Source organism: Nerophis ophidion, linkage group LG15 (assembly GCF_033978795.1).
Source record: "Nerophis ophidion isolate RoL-2023_Sa linkage group LG15, RoL_Noph_v1.0, whole genome shotgun sequence".
Classification (NCBI taxonomy): Eukaryota; Metazoa; Chordata; class Actinopteri; order Syngnathiformes; family Syngnathidae; genus Nerophis; species Nerophis ophidion.
In genome coordinates this window covers 42529644-42547502 of record NC_084625.1, presented here as the reverse complement: position 1 = coordinate 42547502, position 17859 = coordinate 42529644, and the positions used below count along the sequence as shown (strand labels likewise).

The 17859-nt window shown below is 41.6% G+C and overlaps 1 long non-coding RNA gene across 1 annotated transcript in view; it reads right to left on the bottom strand.

Moving 5' to 3' along the window:
• LOC133569868 (uncharacterized) overlaps positions 1 to 17859 on the bottom strand; it is a 62483-nt gene that overhangs the window by 9937 nt on the left and 34687 nt on the right. The window contains exon 3 of the long non-coding RNA XR_009809954.1: positions 12163 to 12209. This is a non-coding gene — a long non-coding RNA (uncharacterized LOC133569868). The remainder of the gene's footprint in view (positions 1 to 12162; positions 12210 to 17859) is intronic.

Sequence of the window (17859 nt, the reverse complement as noted above, 5' to 3'; positions counted from 1 at the left end):
ACAAGTCGCCATTACCCACAACACATATAATCTGCTTGCGTTGTTGTGAACGACATCACCGATATAACATTCATTTCCAGACAGCGGTCGCTACTTGAGAAGCGCTCTCTTTTTTTCTTAACAGCATCTGTCAGGCTTGCCACTGACAGTTTGTTTGTGTTTTAGTTTTTCCTCTGTGTTTGTTTAGTATTTCATGTCCCTAGTTCCTGTCAGCACTCTTATTTTGGTTCAGCTTCCTGTTTGTCTCCCTGTGTGCTGTTTCCTCTCAGCTGCGGCTGTTTGGCACCTGGCCACACCTGGTGTCAATGAGCCCGCTCCTATTTGTACCTGCTTTTGTCCTCCAGTCAGCGCTGGATTATTGTCTTGTCGATGTCGCTCTTGTATTTGCAGCGTAGCTGTAAGCTATATCCGTTTGTAGCTTACTGTTTTGTGTTCCCCGCTTCCAGTTTGTTTTGTACTACACGTTACGACTTCGGTTTTCCTGCTCACTACCCGCTGGCTTCCACGCTAGACCCTTTTTGTTTTTACTAACTTCCATTTTTAAGCTCTTTTTAATTTCTAGCTCCCATGCTCCCTTAGTTTGTAACCCGCCTCGTGCGCGCTTTTTGTTAGTACCCTTTTGTTTGTTGTAGTTCTATTATTTTTATTAAATCACGTTTTTCTCACTCCATGCCTGCCTCCGTCTTTGCATCTTGGGGTTCGTCAACAGTTAACTCTGACAGCATCGAATGAGTCGCCACCTTACACGTCAAGCTGAGAACAACAGCACATCATACTTCCTCCTTCACAATAACAGCACGGTGCACCACATCCTGTCTGACTACGCTACCAAAATAAAGGTTCAAAAAAGTACCTTAGACCAGCATAATGTACTTAAATCACTTATTAAAGTTAAAAGTACCAATCATTGTCTGCATTTGACCCATCACCATTGATCACCCCCCTGGGGGGGGAGGGGAGCAGTGAGCAGCAACGGTCGCCACGCCCGGGAATAATTTTTGGTGATTTAACCCCAAATTCCCACACTTGATGCTGAGTGCCTAGCGGGGAGGTAATGGGTCCCATTTCTATAGTCTTTGGTATGACTCGGCCGGGGTTTGAACTCACAACCTACCGATCTCAGGGCGGACACACTAACCACTATTAACAAAAATTATTATACTTTGACCTAAAACACTGGTCAAAGTTGTCCAAAGATGTGTTATGCCAGTAAATGTGATTACATTTTATTTTACCGTAAAACTGAATTTTAAATGTATTGTTGTTATTGTTGTGTATTTATTGCTATTGCATAAATATTATATATAGCATAATATATTGCTATTTATTATTTTACTTGTTGTGGTTTATACGTTACTGATTTATAGCCATTTAAAAAAAAAATTAAACTATATTTAAAGTGGAGTTTTTGTGGTGCAATTAATACTCCATCCATCCATTTCCTACCGCTTGTCCCTTTTGGGGTCGCTGGAGCCTATCTCAGCTGCATTTGGGCAGAAGGCAATAAATAATCATGTTTTTGATTACTATATCAATCAAAATAACGGTGATTATGGCATGGCCCGGTTGGGAGAGTGGCCGTGCCAGCGACCTGAGGGTTCCTGGTTCGATCCTCACCTTCTAGCAACCTCGTCATGTCAAAGCGCTTTGAGTACCTTGAAGGTAGAAAAGCGCTATACAAGTATAACCCTTTAAATTTAACCCATTAAATTAATCGGTTAAATTTAATTTAACCCATTTACAAGGAATGGGGAGCAGATGGCGTCCACAAAATACGTGCATCAAAGAATCATCAATAGTCACCAGTTAATAGTGAATGATGCCCCGACTAACCAATGGTGTCATAAACTCAACTTAAATATATAGTGCCAATCCCCACCTTCTACCAACCTCGTCATGTCCGTTGTGTCCTTGAGCAAGACACTTCACCCTTGCTCCTGATGGGTCCTGGTTAGCGACTTGCATGTCAGCTCCCGCCATCAGTGTGTGAATGTATGTGTGAATGGGTGAATGTGGAAATACTGTCAAAGCGCTTTGAGTACCTTGAAGGTAGAAAAGCGCTGTACAAGTATAACCCATTTACCATTATTTTTGCCAAAGAGATTAGGGTTGTGCAAAATAGATAATATTGTAATGATGCCGCATGTCAGCTTTTAGCCGTGATTCCAGGCTGCACATAACAGCACTGAGAGAGAACAAAGTTGAACTATATACAAAAACCCAAACCATTGAAGTTGGCACATTGTGTAGTTTGTAAGTAAAAACAGAATACAATGATTTTTCAAATCCTTTTCAACTTATATTCATTTGAACAGAATGCAAAGACAAGATATTTAATGTTCAAACTGAGAAACGTAATTTTTTTGTGTGCAAATAATCATTAACTTAGAATTTCATGCCTGCAACACATGCCAAAGTAGTTGGGAAAGGTCATGTTCACCACTGTGTTACGTGGCCTTTCCTTTTAACAACACTCAGTAAACGTTTGGGAACTGAGGAGACCAATTTTTGAACCTTTTCAGGTGGAATTATTTCCCATTCTTGCTTGATGTACAGCTTCAGTTCTTCTGTCGTATTTTAGGTTTAGGCTTCATATCTGTTTACATCCCAATCAACATTTAAATACGTGAATCATATTGAAATCAGTCATGTGCCGGAGATCCCGCACCTTGTCAAAACAGAATTCACCGCCGAGGAGTCGTAGGAGGTGCTTCTCTCTCTGGCGTTTCCTGCGAACGAACGAGTGTTGAATGGGATAAAGTGTGCAAGGATGTCAGTGCTGTGGAGTCGGAGAACCGCACACAGCAGCAAACACGAAATAAGTGGTACTACCTCAGAAAGAAGATGACGAAAAAGACGGATGTGGCCAAAACAGGAAAGAGGACCGAAGAGTAAGTACAGTATTTTCCGGACCATAGGGCGCACTGGATTATATGGCGCACTGCCGGTGAGTGGGTGCTGTCCACGCATGTTGCCAACTGTGCCTTTAAGAAATGTTTTATGTACAGTAATAACAATACATTTTATTTGTAAAAAAAAGTTCTTTACGTTGATCAAACAACCTCAAAGTGCCACAGTGTAAAAAATAGTAATAATAATCATATTAATAATGATAAAAATAAATAAAATATCAAACTACAAACAGCCCAATAGCTAGAACCAGCATGCATATCTCTAAAAAGTTTTTTTTTTTTTAAGATGGGTTTTTAAGCCTTTTTTTAAAAGCATTCACAGTCTGTGGTGCCCTCAGGTGGTCAGGGAGAGTGTTGCACAGACTGGGAGCGGCGAAGCAGAAAGCCCAGTCTCTTATAGTTTGTAGTTTTGTCCGTGGAGGTTGGAGGAGGTTGGCCTGTTTGGAGCAGAGGTCTCGTGTGGAGGATTCGGGGTGAGTTAGTAGGGAGTTTTTGAATTAAATCCTGAGTGGAACAGGAAGCCGGCAAAGGGATTAGAGAGTTGGTGCGATGTGGTCATGTTTCCGCACTCTCATCAGTATCCTCGCAGCACTATTTTGTATGTACTGCAGCTTCTGAATGTTCTTGCTGGGGATCCCGACAAGAAGCGCGTTGCAGTAGTCGAGTACAAATAATATAATCATCCATATGTCTGAGGAAAATCAAGGTACCGGTGTATTTGATAAGTCCAAAGTACAAACTCTGTTTCCATATGAGTTGGGAAATTGTGTTAGATGTTAATATAAACGGAATACAATATTTTGCAAATAATTTTCAACCCATATTCAATTGAATGCACTACAAAGACAAGATATTTGATGTTCAAACTCATAAACTTTATTTTTTTTTTGCAAACAATAATCAACTTAGAAATACATGGCTGCAACACGTGCCAAAGTAGTTGGGAAAGGGCATGTTCACCACTGTGTTACATCACCTTTTCTTTTAACAACACTCAATAGACTTTTGGGAACTCAGGACACACATTTTTGAAGCTTTTCAGGTGGAATTATTTCCCATTCTTGTTTTATGTAGAGCTTCAGTCGTTCAACAGTCCGCTTCATAATGCGCCACACATTTCCCATGGGAGACAGGTCTGGACTGCAGGCGGGCCAGGAAAGTACCCGCACTCTTTTTTTTACAAAGCCACGGTGTTGTAACACGTGGCTTGCTGAAATAAGCAGGGGCGTCCATGATAATATTGCTTGGATGACAACATATGTTGCTCCAAAACCTGTATGGACCATTTAATGGTGCCTTCACAGATGTGTAAGTTACCCATGCCTTGGGCACTAATACACCCCCATACCATCACAGATGCTGGCTTTCGAACTTTGCGCCTATAACAATCCGAATGGTTATTTTCCTCTTTGTTCTGGAGGACACCATGTCCAAAGTTTCCAAGTATAATTTTAAAATGTAGACTTGTCAAACAACATAACACTTTTCCATTTAGCATCAGTCCACCTTAGACGAGCTCGGGCCCAGCCAAGCCGGCGGCGTTTCAGGATATTGATTGTAAATGGGTTTGGCTTTGCATAGTAGAGTTTTAACCTGCACTTACAGATGTAGCGACCAACTGTAGTTACTGACAGTGGTTTTATGAAGTGTTCCTGAGCCCATGTGGGGATATCCTTTACACACCGATGTCGGTTTTTGATGCAGTACCGCCTGAGGGAACAAAAGTCTGTAATATCATCGCTTACGTGCAGTGATTTCTCCAGATTCTCTGAACCTTTTGATGATTTTACGGACGTAGATGGTAAAATCCCTAAATTCTTGCAATAAGAATCGTTGAGAAATGTTGTTCTAAAACTGTTCGACAATTTGCTTACAAAGCGGTGTCCCTCACCCCATCCTTGTTTGTGAATTACTTAGCATTTCATGGAAGCTGCTTTTATACCCAATCATGGCACCCACATGTTCCCAATTAGCCTGCACACCAGTGGGATGTTCCGAATAAGTGATTGATGAGCATTCCTAAACTTTATCAGTGTTTATTGACACCTTTCCCAACTTCTTTGTCACGTGTTGCTGGCATTAAATTCTAAAGTTAATGATTATTTGCAAAAAAAAAAAAAATGTTTATCAGTTTGAACATCAAGTATGTTGTCTTTGTAGCATATTCAACTGAATATGGGTTGAAAATGATTTGCAAATCATTGTATTCCGTTTATATTTACATCTAACACCATTTCCCAACTCATGTAGAAACGGGATTTGTACATGCCGACATGCCATTGAATGCATCTTTTAGAAATGTTTGACTGTGGACTTTTTTCCTGGTTTCCCCCTTTTTGGTATGAAAGTCAAGTACGTCTTTGATAGCCCACGTTACACAAGACACTCGCATCAGGATGTGCTTGAGCAAAATTCGCCGCAGATCTTTAAGCGCCGCTGCTGTTGTATTAACAAGCCCACTGACTGGTAAGAGGACGTAATCCGCTTTGAGGTCTCGACAGAGCCGCTCTCCGCAGAGCGGCACTTCTTAGCAATCTCCTCCACTGTTTCTGATCCCCGCAAAGAAAAACCAAACCGGAAAAGTGTTGCCGTCTGCTCTCTTAAGGAAGGAGATTTCACTTTTATACATCAGGCTTACTTATGGAAATATTCCGCTGATCACAGCCAACTGTGCTGTGGCCTTCTACTCATTGATGAGAAAATATCGACCCAGCTTGGGTGCGCTTGCATTATTCCGCCGTTTTTAAAACTCCAAAAACATTGTTTGGTCGACAGATGTCGGAAAGTGAGACCTAGGCGGTCTGGTCACTTCAAATTAGTCATTTTATTTTTAAAAGGCTACTGAAACCCACTACAGCGATCCTGTTCTGTCTCCCTGTAATGTTTGTCTAAACTTGAATGGGATTGTGCTGAAAATTTAAATTTTCCTGAAGGAACTCTCCTGACGGAATAAATAAAGTACTATCTAATCTATCTACTACCGACCACGCAGTCTGATAGTTTATATATCAATGATGAAATATTAACATTGCAACACATGCCAATACGGCCTTTTGAGTTTACAAAATCGCAATTTTAAATTTCCCGCGAAGTGTCGTGTTGAAAACGTCGCGGTATGATGACGCGTGCGTTTGACGTCTCGGGTTGTAGCGGACATTATTTTCCAGCCCGATCCAAGCTATAAGTAGTCCGCTTTAATCGCATAATCACACACTATTCTGGACATCTGTGTTGCTGAATCTTTTGCAATTTGTTCAATGAATAATGGAGACGTCAAAGAAGAAAGCTGTAGGTGGAAAGCGGTGTATTGCGGCCGGCTTTAGCAACACAAACACAGCCGATGTTTCATTGTTTACATTCCCGAAAGATGACGGGCGGTATAGCTCGGTTGGTAGAGTGGCCGTGCCAGCAACTTGAAGGTTGCAGGTTCGATTCCCGCTTCCGCCATCCTAGTCACTGCCGTTGTGTCCTCAGGCAAGACACTTTACCCACCTGCTCCCAGTGCCACCCACACTGGTTTAAATGTAACTTACAGTAAATATTGGGTTTCCCTATGTAAAGCGCTTTGAGTCACTAGAGAAAAGCGCTATATAAATATAATTCACTTCACTTCACATGACGGTGAAGCTTTACTATGGAACAGAGCGGTCAAGCGAACATGTCAACCAGCAGTTATCGATGAGAAAATTGTGGTAATATGTCAGCTCTTACCGGAGACACCAGCGAAGCTTCGTCTTAGTGCAGCGCATGACTTCCAACAGAAACGTTGGCGTCAACACACCCGTGGCCACACCCCTCCGACTTTCCGGTACTGTATAACCTCACTAAAACATAGGCATATAAGGGATTTTCCAGATTATCCTAATTAATGTGTCCAATAACATATGAAATCACCTTTTTTCCCCCCTTTTTTTCTAGTCCTTCACTCTAAATTTCCTCAATCACAAATCTTTCATTCTCGCTCAAATTAATGGGGAAATTGTCGCTTTCTCAGTCCGAATCGCTCTAGCTGCTGGTGGCCATGATTGTAAACAACGTGAGGATGTGAGGAGCTCTACAACCCGTGACGTCACGCGCACATCGTCTGCTACTTCCGGTACAGGCAAGGCTTTTTTAATAGCGAGCAAAAGTTGCAAACTTTATCGTCGATGTTCTCTACTAAATCATTTCAGCAAAAATATGGCAATATCGCGAAATGATCAATTATGACACATCGAATGGATCTGCTATCCCCGTTTAAATAAAAAAATCTCATTTCAGTAGGCCTTTAAAACTTGCAAAAACAAAGCACGTTTAGTCCGCGCACTTTACTAGATGTTAGAAATGTTGCATTTATTTCCATATGAGTTGGGAAATTGTGTTAGATGTAAATATAAACCGAATGCGATGAGTTGCAAATCATTTTCAACCCATATTCAGTTGAATATGCTACAAAGACAACATATTTGATGTTCAAACTGATAAACATTTTTTTTTTGCGAACATTTTTAACTTTAGAATTTGATGCCAGCAACACATGACAAAGAAGTTGGGAAAGGTGGCAATAAATACTGATAAAGTTGAGGAATGCTCATCAAACACTTATTTGGAACATCCCACAGGAGTGCAGGCTAATTGGGAACAGGTGGGTGCCATGATTGGGTATAAAAACAGCTTCCCAAAAAAATAGTCTTTCACAAGATAGGATGGGGCGAGGTACACCACTTTGTCCACAACTGCGTGAGCAAATAGTCAAACAGTTTAAGAACAACGTTTCTCAAAAGTGCAAATGCAAGAAATTTAGGGATTTCAACAACTACGGTCCATAATATCATCAAAAGGTTCCGAGAATCTGGAGAAATCACTCCATGTAAGTGGTGAACATGCCCTTTCCCAACTACTTTGGTATGTGTTGCAGCCATGAAATTCTAAGTTAACTATAATTTGCAAAAAAATAAAAAAGTTTGAGTTTGAACATCAAATTCTTGTATTCTGTTTTTATTTACCTCTAACACAATTTCCCAACTCATATGGAAACGGGGTTTGTATATTTTAGTATGGAATATTTTGTTTTGTCAAGCCAGAGGCGAATTATTTACCACACGTTACATGTAATCTCTGCAGGGGTCTTTGGCGTTTTCCAGGCCAAGCACCCCCAAACTGACGGAGAGGAGGAGCAGGGTCATGCTCAATGATTGTATTTTACAAAACCCAAAACCAGTGAAGTTGGCACGTTGTGTAATTCCAAAATAAAAACAAAACACAATGAATTGCAAATCCTGTTCAACTTATATTCAATTGAATAGATTGCAAAGACAAGATTTATTTTTATCTTTTATTTTTTTGGGAAATAATCATTAACTTAGAATTTAATGGCAGCAACACATTGCAAAAAAGTCGACGTCGGGGCATTTTTACCACTGTGTTACATGAAAATGTGGACTTTTCAGACCACAAAACACTTTTCCACTTTGCGTCAGTCCATCTTAGATGACTTCGAACCCAGCGAAGCCAACGGTGTTTCTGGGTGTTGTTGATAAATGGCTTTTGTTTTGCATAGTAGAGTTTTATTTTGCACTTACAGATGTAGCGACTAGAGATGTCCGATAATGGCTTTTTTGCCAATATTCGATATTCCGATATTGTCCAACTCTTAATTACAGATTCCGGTATCAACCGATGCAATATATACAGTCGTGGAATTAACACATTATTATGCCTAATTTTGTTGTGATGCCCCGCTGGATGCATTAAACAATGTAAAATAAATCAACTCAAGATATGGAAAAAAAAGCCAACATGGCACTGCCATATTTATTATTGAAGTAACAAAGTGCATTATTTTTATAACATGCCTCAAAATAGCAGCTTGGAATTTGGGACATGCTCTCCCGGATAGAGCATTAGGAGGTTGAGGTGGGCAGGGTTGGGGGTAGCGGGGTTGTATATTGTAACGTCCCGGAAGAGTTAGTGCTGCAAGGGATTCTGGGTATTTGTCCTGTTGTGTTTTTGTTGTGTTATGGTGCGGATGTTCTCCCAAAATGTGTTTGTCATTCTTGTTTGGTGTGGGTTCACAGTGTGGCGCATATTTGTAACAGTGTTAAAGTTGTTTATACTGCCACCCTCAGTGTGACCTGTATGGCTGTTGACCAAGTATGGCATGCATTCACTTGTGTGTGTGAAAAGCCGTAGATATTATGTAATTGGGCCGGCACGCAAAAGGCGGTGTCTTTAAGGTATATTGGTGCTCTGTACTTCTCCCTACATCCGTGTACCACTCCGTACAGCGGCGTCTTAAAAAGTCCTAAATTTTAATTTTTGAAACCGATCCCGATAATTTCCGATATTACATTTTAAAGCATTTATCGGCCGATATCAGCAGCCCAATATTATCGGACATCTAGTAGCGACCAACTGTAGTTACTGACAGTGGTCTTTGGAAGTGATCTTAATCCAATGTGGTGATATCCTTTATACACGGATGTCGATTTTTTGATGCAGTACCGCCTGAGGGAGGTCATGGTCAAAGGTCATGGGCTTAGCCGCTTACGTGCAGTGGTTTCTCCAGATTCTCTGAACCTTTTGATGATATTACGGACCGTAGATGTTGAAATCCCTACATTTCTTACAATAGCTCGTTGAGAAATGTTCTTTAAACTCTTTGATTATTAGGTCACACATTTGTTCACAATTTGGTGACCCTCACCGCATCCTTGTTTTTGTGTGACTGAGCACTTCATGGAAGCTGCCTGTTCTTAGTTAACATTTTCACCTGTGGAATGTTCCAAATAAGTGTTCGATGAGCATTCCTCAACTTTCTCAGTCTTTTTTGCCACTTGTGCTGGCTTTTTTGAAACATGTTACAGGCATCAAATTCCAAATGAGCTAATATTTGCAAAACATAAAGTTTTTCAGTTTTTCTTTGCAGTCTACTCAAAGGAATGTATTTTGTTTTTATGTACCATTTACACAACATGCCAACTTCACTGGTTTTGGGATTTTATACATTAAACTGATCTGAAAGGAACCTTGTTATTGCACAATACTAATGGTATTAAATAACAACAGTATTGTGCCTCTAATAGCTAGCTGACAACTAGCACTCTATTTAAATCAGAATCAGAATAGTTTTTATTGCCATTGTTCGAGAACGGGTTCACAAACTAGGAATTTTACTTGGTGCAATCGTACAACATAAAACACTCAACACAGAATAGGTAATAAAATGAGCTGTGCCTGAGCTATCAGATCTTATTATAGTTCATGTGCCTGATGGCCGAGGGGGAAAAACTGTTTAGGTGGCGGGCGGTGTGGGTCTGGATGGACCATAGTCTCCTCCTGCCTGAGGGGAGAGGGGAGAATAGTCTGTGACCAGGGTGAGAAGAGTTGGCTGTGATCCGACCCACACGGCTCCTGGTCCTGGAGGGATAGGATCCTGCAGCCCATAACCTAAGCAGCACAGTCGATGCTTGGCGCCGGTGATGAAGAAGATGAGGACGGACTCGATGATGGCTGAGTAGAACTGCACCAGCATCTCGGTCGGTTTCTTAGGTTTCTTACATCCTCTGCTGGTCCTTCTTGATGAGGGAGCTGATGGTCGGCTCCCACTGGAGGTTCTGGGTGATGGTGGTGCCCAAGAAACGGATGAAGTCCACAATGGAAGAGTCAATCAGGGTGAGGCTGTGACTTTCCTGAAGTCCAAGATCATCTCCACTGTTTTCTGGGCATTCAGCTCCAGGTTGTTGAGGTTATGTCTTCCGCAAACTTGAGCAGTTTTACAGACTGGTGACTGGAGGGTCAGCAGTTTGTATACAGGGGGAAAGTACAAAGCCCTGAGGGAGTACCAGTGTCCGTGGTCCGACTGTCCGAGACAATCTTCCCCAGCCGCACGTGCTGTCTTCAGTCCGTCAGGAAGTCATTGATCCAACTGCAGAGGGAGTCTCGGCACGCTGAGCTGGTAGAGCTTCTCTCGTAGCAGTCCAGGGAGAATGGTGTTGAAGGCAGAGCTGAAATCCACAAATAGGATCCTGGCGTAGGTTCCTGGGGAGTCCAGATGCTCCAGGATGAAGTGGAGGGCTAGGTTCACTGCATCATCCACAGACCTGTTGGCTCTGTAGGATAACTGCAGTGGGTCCAGGAGGGGGCTGGTGAGGTCCTTGAGGTGGGGCAGGATCAAACGTTCAAAGGATTTCATGACCACAGATGTCAGCGCCACCGGCCTGTAGTCATTAAGTCCTGTGAGCCCTGCTTTCTTGGGGACAGGGACGATGGTGGAGGTCTTGAAGCAGGACGGCACGCGGCATAACTCCAGGAGGTGTTAAAAATGTCAGTGAAGACAGGAGCCAGCTGATCCAGACCCACACCTCCCGCCACCTGAAGAGTTTTTTTTCCCCCTCGGCCATCAGGCACATGAACAATAACAAAATCTGATAGCTCAGTTACAGCTCATGTTATTCTATTCTGTGTTATATGTCGATTTCTCATTTGTGAACCCGTTCTCAAACAATGATTGATTCTGAAAAAGGGAGCCGATAAAATTTATTCGAGTATCTTTGAGAAGTTGACCCACTCGCTGATATAGTTTCAGTTACCAGGTGCAATGGATTATGACAGTCTATAAGCGAATATGAGACTTAGGAGAGGCGGAGCCGGCAGTCCGACAGCGAGGCAGGACACGCCGGAGCCCGGCCCAAGATGGCGGCGAGGGAGGCGTGGACTGCGAGCAAGCAGCGAGGCGTGCTGGAATCACCCCCGCAAATATTACCAGGTGTGTGGTTCGCCCAGCTGGGCACAATTCAAATCTCCTCTCCCACTGTATAAAAAGGGCAGCGGCCGTAAAGTCTAACCTGCGCAACAATGTCCTTCCTTGGTGGTCCTGAGAACCCTGACGACAGCAAGACACACAGACACATGCTAACAGAACTTCAAGTGCAATAAAACACATGCGGAGACTTTTCAGCTTGCATTCGAATCCATTAATGTGTTGCTTTGCACTGTTGGAAAACCTGTTGGAACTTTGAGCAAAGCGAGCCTCAAAAAGGCACAATAATTAGGGCGGAAAATGGAATGTAAATGTAGAACTGATGAGCTTCAGACAGTGTCTGTTTTTTTTTTTGTTCCCCCCCCCCCCCCCCTAATCTGACGAATGGCGAATCCCAAAGTCAGGTGACCATCCAGAGAAGCTTGCCATATTTGTGGAGTCACTGAGGCACCGAGCAAGGATAAATCCCTCGTGTGAACACTTAAAATAAGGGGAAAAAAACAAACTCACCATATGTTCCTCCAGTAGCATCTGAGGTCAGGAGGTAGACAACATCACTGGGGGAAATAAAAAAACCAACAACTATTATTTGGTTGCCAACTGATTTAGTAAAAGTATATCATAACAAAGATGGAGTGTAGTGTCCTTGATTGACATTAAGTTTTTTTAAATTTTTTATATGAAATCTTAATTTTCAAGTACGATTTCGATTTTTTTGTTTTGACAACAGAGGAGACATCCTCATGTTATTTGTAATGGAAATAAGCTAATAAAATTCATTTTCTACTGCTTATTCTCTTTGGGGGCGCTGGAGCCTATCTCAGCTACAATTGGGCTGAACACTACACATGATATGGTCATAACTCCTTAGTAGAAGCATTTAAAGGCCTACTGAAACCCACTATTACTATTCACAGCTATAAGTCGGCTCTTTTCATCGCATAATTCCACAGTACTATGGACATCTGTGTTGCTGAATCTTTTGCAATTTGTTCAATGAATAATGGAGACGTCAAAGAAGAAAGATGTAGGTGGAAAGCGGTGTGTTGCGGCCGCCTTTAGCAACACAAACACAGCCGATGTTTCATTGTTTACATTCCCAAAAGATGACGGTGAAGCTTTACTATGGAACAGAGCGGTCAAGCGAACACGGTTGGATTGGACCAGTACAGTGTATTATGCTGCGATCATTTCGAAAGATCGTGTTTCGAAGAGGGTCCCTTGCGAAGGGGAGTGACGGGCATCGCCACCACCCGTCGACTGGTGCTGAAAAAAGGTGCGGGGGCGACCTTCAGGTTGTACAGGTACGACCATATAATCTCACTAAAACACTAGTAACACAATAAGCAGATAAGGGATTTTCCAGAATTATCCTAGTAAATTTGTCTAATAACATCTGAATCGCTCCCACTGTATAGTCTTTTTTTTTCTTCTTTCTAGTCCTTCACTCTCACTTTCCTCAATCACGAATCTTTCATCCTCGCTCAAATTAATTGGGAAATCGTCGCTTTCTCGGTCCGAATCACTCTCGCTGCTGGTGGCCATGATTGTAAACAATGTGAGGATGTGAGGAGCTCCACAACCGGTGACGTCACGCGCACAGTGTCTGCTACTTCCGGTACAGGCAAGGCTTTTTTATTAGCGAGCAAAAGTTGCGAACTTTGTCGTGGATGTTCTCTACTAAATCCTTTCAGCAAAAATATGGCAATATTGCAAAATGATCAAATATGACACATTTCAGTAGGCCTTTTAGTCCCATCTTAAAACTCATTTGTAAACACTAGTCTTTAAATAGACACCCGTTTTAGACCAGTTGATCTGCCGTTTCTTTTCTTTTCTACTCTGCCGCTCTCTCTCTTGTGAAAGTGGGGGCACAGGTCCGTTGGCCATGGATGAAGTGCTGGCTGTCCAGAGTTGGGACCCGGGGTGGAACGCTCGCCTGTGCATCGGTTGGGGACATCTCTGCGCTGCTGACCCATCTCTGTGCTTGAGATGGTTTCCTGCTAGGTTGTCAGTTTTTCCTTGCCCTTTTGTGGGCTCTGAACCGAGGGTGTCGTTGTGGCTTGTGCAGCCCTTTGAGACTGTTGTGATTTAGGGCTATATAAATAAAGAATAATTGATTGATTTTGCACGATATTGCGTAACAAAACGCCAGATAATAATATGTCTTACCTTACACACACACCATAATACTCCTATGTTGAAGCACACCAAATGGTGCGGCTTCATAGTTTACCAAAGTCATACTAAAATATTTTGATAGATTTTTGAGCGCTGGGTGTAATGTTCTAAATTTTCAATGGAACATATAAAATGTTGGTGTTGTTTACTTGTGTCATATTGCACTTTACACATAACTTGTATGTTTGACTGCCATCCACTGGTCACACTTATCATTACACCATCTACTAAATAAAATAGCTTCGAGGTGGGTAAGCTCAACCAAACATATTCCTTGCATTAGTCGCACCGTGTAATAAGGCGCACTGTCGAGTTTTGAGGGGGAAAAAAATTATTTTAAGTGCGCCTTATAGTCCAGGAAAATATGGTACATGTCATGCGAAATAAGTGAATTGTGGGTAATTCATATGTTCATATGTTGCGTTTGTAATGTGTTACAGAGCCGATGTTCTCCAGAAATGTGTTTGTTATTCTTGTTTGGTGTGGGTTCACAGTGTGCGGCATGTATTAGTAAGAGTGTTAAAGTTTTTTTATATCACAACCTTCAGTGTAAAAGGTATGGCTGTTGACCAAGTATGCATTGCAAACAGCGAAATGCGAGTGTCCGGCGGGCTCGCATGCACGATAGCATGGTGTAAAGGCGGGCGTGATGACACGTTGTAGAGCAGTAGTCCCCAACCACCGGGCCGCGGCCACAGAATAATTTTTTATTATTATTTTTTTTTTTAATCACACTCAATTTTTTACTGCATGCCATCGGTAAGCGCAGGGGTGAGAAGAGGTTTTAAAAGTATTAGCGCCTGCTTACTTTTACCGCATGCCTTGAATAAGCGCAGGAGTGAGAAGAGGTTTTAAATTAATTAGCGACCCGGCGGCTATTCAAGGAAATACGGTACAATCTTGCCTGGCTCGTGCCAACTTTCCTTTGCGACGGAGAAACAATCCAAGTCTGACAAAAATCAGCAGGGGATGAAACACGTATTCTTTCTATTGTACAGTAAAGTTGGACTTAAATGAACGTTGATGCGATAAAGCAGTGAACTTCACTTCACACCGACTACTTTCTTTGTGGTCCGCTGACGGCTTAATAACTTGGTCAACATTGAAGGAGTGACAAAAGTATCACAGATAGCTTGTTCATTGTGCTGTGAACCCCACTCGCACAAGTCTAAATTTGCCAGGTTGCTTGAGGCTGATATCACATATGAATACTAATTTGAGACACTCATCCGATACCCTTGACATTATCTCCACAAGACTGCTCACAGAGATAATGGGGGCCGCACACTCCAATGGGCGCTCTATTATTAATAGCGCTCCTTTCTGGATACACACCAGACCATTAGTACATTTTGTGTGGGACTGCTGCTCTGGCAACCCGGCCAAGAATCCACAAGCACGAAAAAGAAAGAACCTGCAGACTCGCTCATACGGCGTGTGTAGAATTTCTTCTTTTTTGCCGTATTTCTGTCGAGATTGTGGATATCACGCATAGAAATGATCATCACTGGAAAGTATGTTGTTGTTTTCCTTCTGACATGACGAGGACACAAAGTTTCTGTACTGGTCCTGTTAGATCTTAGACACAAGGTAAATCCCACCTAATCTGTATGGTTTGTGTCCTCAGGTAATCCTCCATATTTATTAAAAAAAATAAATAAATTGAAATTACCTTGACTACTAAATTTGTTTTGTTGGTTTTCAAAAAATAGCTTTTACAATGAAATAATAATTGAAATCCTTAGAAAATTTTAGATTTTTGTGCATGTTTGTGTTAGTGTTGTGCGATACAGACAAAAATATATACCCAGATATAGGTAATCCTATACCCCGATATACATATATATGTATATATACAAATATATATACATACATATATATATATATATGTATATATATATATATACACATACATATATATATACATATATATACATATACATATATATATATACACACATATGTATATACATACATATATACACATATATACACATACATATTATATATATATATATATATATATATATATATATACACACACACACACACACACACACACACACACACATATACATATATATATATATATATATACATACAGTACATATACAGAATGTTCATTGGTCAACTGAGTCTGTTGAAACAAGTTGCAACTACAAACCTCGTTTCCATAGGAGTTGGAAAATTGTGTTGGATGTAAATATAAACAGAATACAATGATTTGCAAATCCTTTTCAACCCATATTCAATTGAATTCACTACAAAGACAAGATATTTGATGTTCAAACTCATAAACTTTTTTTTTTTTGCAAATCGTAGAATTTCCCTGCGATGAGGTGGAGACTTGTCCAGGGTGTACCCAGCCTTCCGCCCGATTGTAGCTGAGATAGGCGCCAGCGCCCCCCCCCCCCACCCCAAAAGGGAATAGGCTGTGGAAAATGGATGGATGGATGGAATCTTAGAATTTCATGGCTGTAACACGTGCCAAAGTAGTTGGGAAAGGGCATGTTCACCACTGTGTTACATCACCTTTTCTTTTAACAACACTCAATAAACGTTTGGGAACTGAGGAGACACATTTTGAAGCTTTTTAGGTGGAATTCTTTCCCATTCTTGTTTTATGTAGAGCTTAAAGGCCTACTGAAACCCACTACTACTGACCACACAGTCTGATAGTTTATATATCAATGATGAAATATTAATATTGGCACATGCCAATACGGCCTTTTTAGTCTACTAAATTGTAATTTTAATTTCGCGCGGAATATCCTGTTGAAAACGTCACGTGTATGACGACGCGTACGCGTGACGTCATATATTGTAGCGGACATTTTGATCCAGCACCAATCCCAGCTATAAGTAGTCTACTTTAATCGCATAATTACACAGTATTCTGGACGTCTGTGTTGCTGAATCTTTTGCAATTTGTTCAATTAATAATGGAAAAGTCAAAGTAGAAAATTTAAGCGGTGTATTGCGACCGCCTTTAGCAACACAAACACAGCCGGTGTTTCTTTGTTTGTTTACATTCGGCTCTTACCGTAGACATGAGCGGAGAGTTTGTGTCGTTCCTCCTGCAGCTGTGGACACTCTTGCCTCCTCCCACCGGCCGCCACCGACCGTCTGATGCTTACACCGTGGAGGGGAAAAAAAAAAAAAAAAAATCTCAGCCCGGCGGCCTTGCCTCGTCGAGGAACAAGGCTTCCCTCAGAGACACTGACGGTCACCACACCCGTGGCCACACCCCTCCGACTTTCAGGTATGACCATATAATCTTATTAAAACACTAGTAACACAATAAGCAGATAAGGGATTTTCCAGAATTATCCTAGTAAATGTGTCTAATAACATCTGAATCGCTCCCACTGTCCTAGTCTCTTTAAAAATTGTTTTTCAAGTCCTTCACTCTCACTTTCTTCATCCACAAATCTTTCATCCTCGCTCAAATTAATGGGGAAATTGTCGCTTTCTCAGTCCGAAGCACTCTCACTGCTGGTGGCCATGATTGTAAACAATGTTCAGATGTGAGGAGCTCCACAACCCGTGACATCACGCGCACATCATCTGCTACTTCCGGTACAGGCAAAGCTTTTTTATTAGCGACCAAAAGTTGCGAACTTTATTGTGGATGTTCTCTACTAAATCCTTTCAGCAAAAATATGGCAATATCGCGAAATGATCAAGTATGACACATAGAATGGACCTGCTATCCCCGTTTAAATAAGAAAATCTCATTTCAGTAAGTCTTTAAGTTGTTCAACAGTCTGGGGTCTCTGTTGTCGTATTTTAGGCTTTAAAATTTTTTGTGGGAGACAGGTCTGGACTACAGGAAGACCAGTGTAGTACCCGGACTCTTTTACTATGAAGCCACGCTGTTGTAACATGTGGTGTGGCATTGTCTTGCTGAAATAAGCAGGGGCGTCCATGATAACGTTGCTTGAATGGCAATATATGTTGCTCCAAAACCTGTATGTACCTTTCAGCGTTAATGGTGCCTTCACAGATGTGTAAGTTACCCATGCC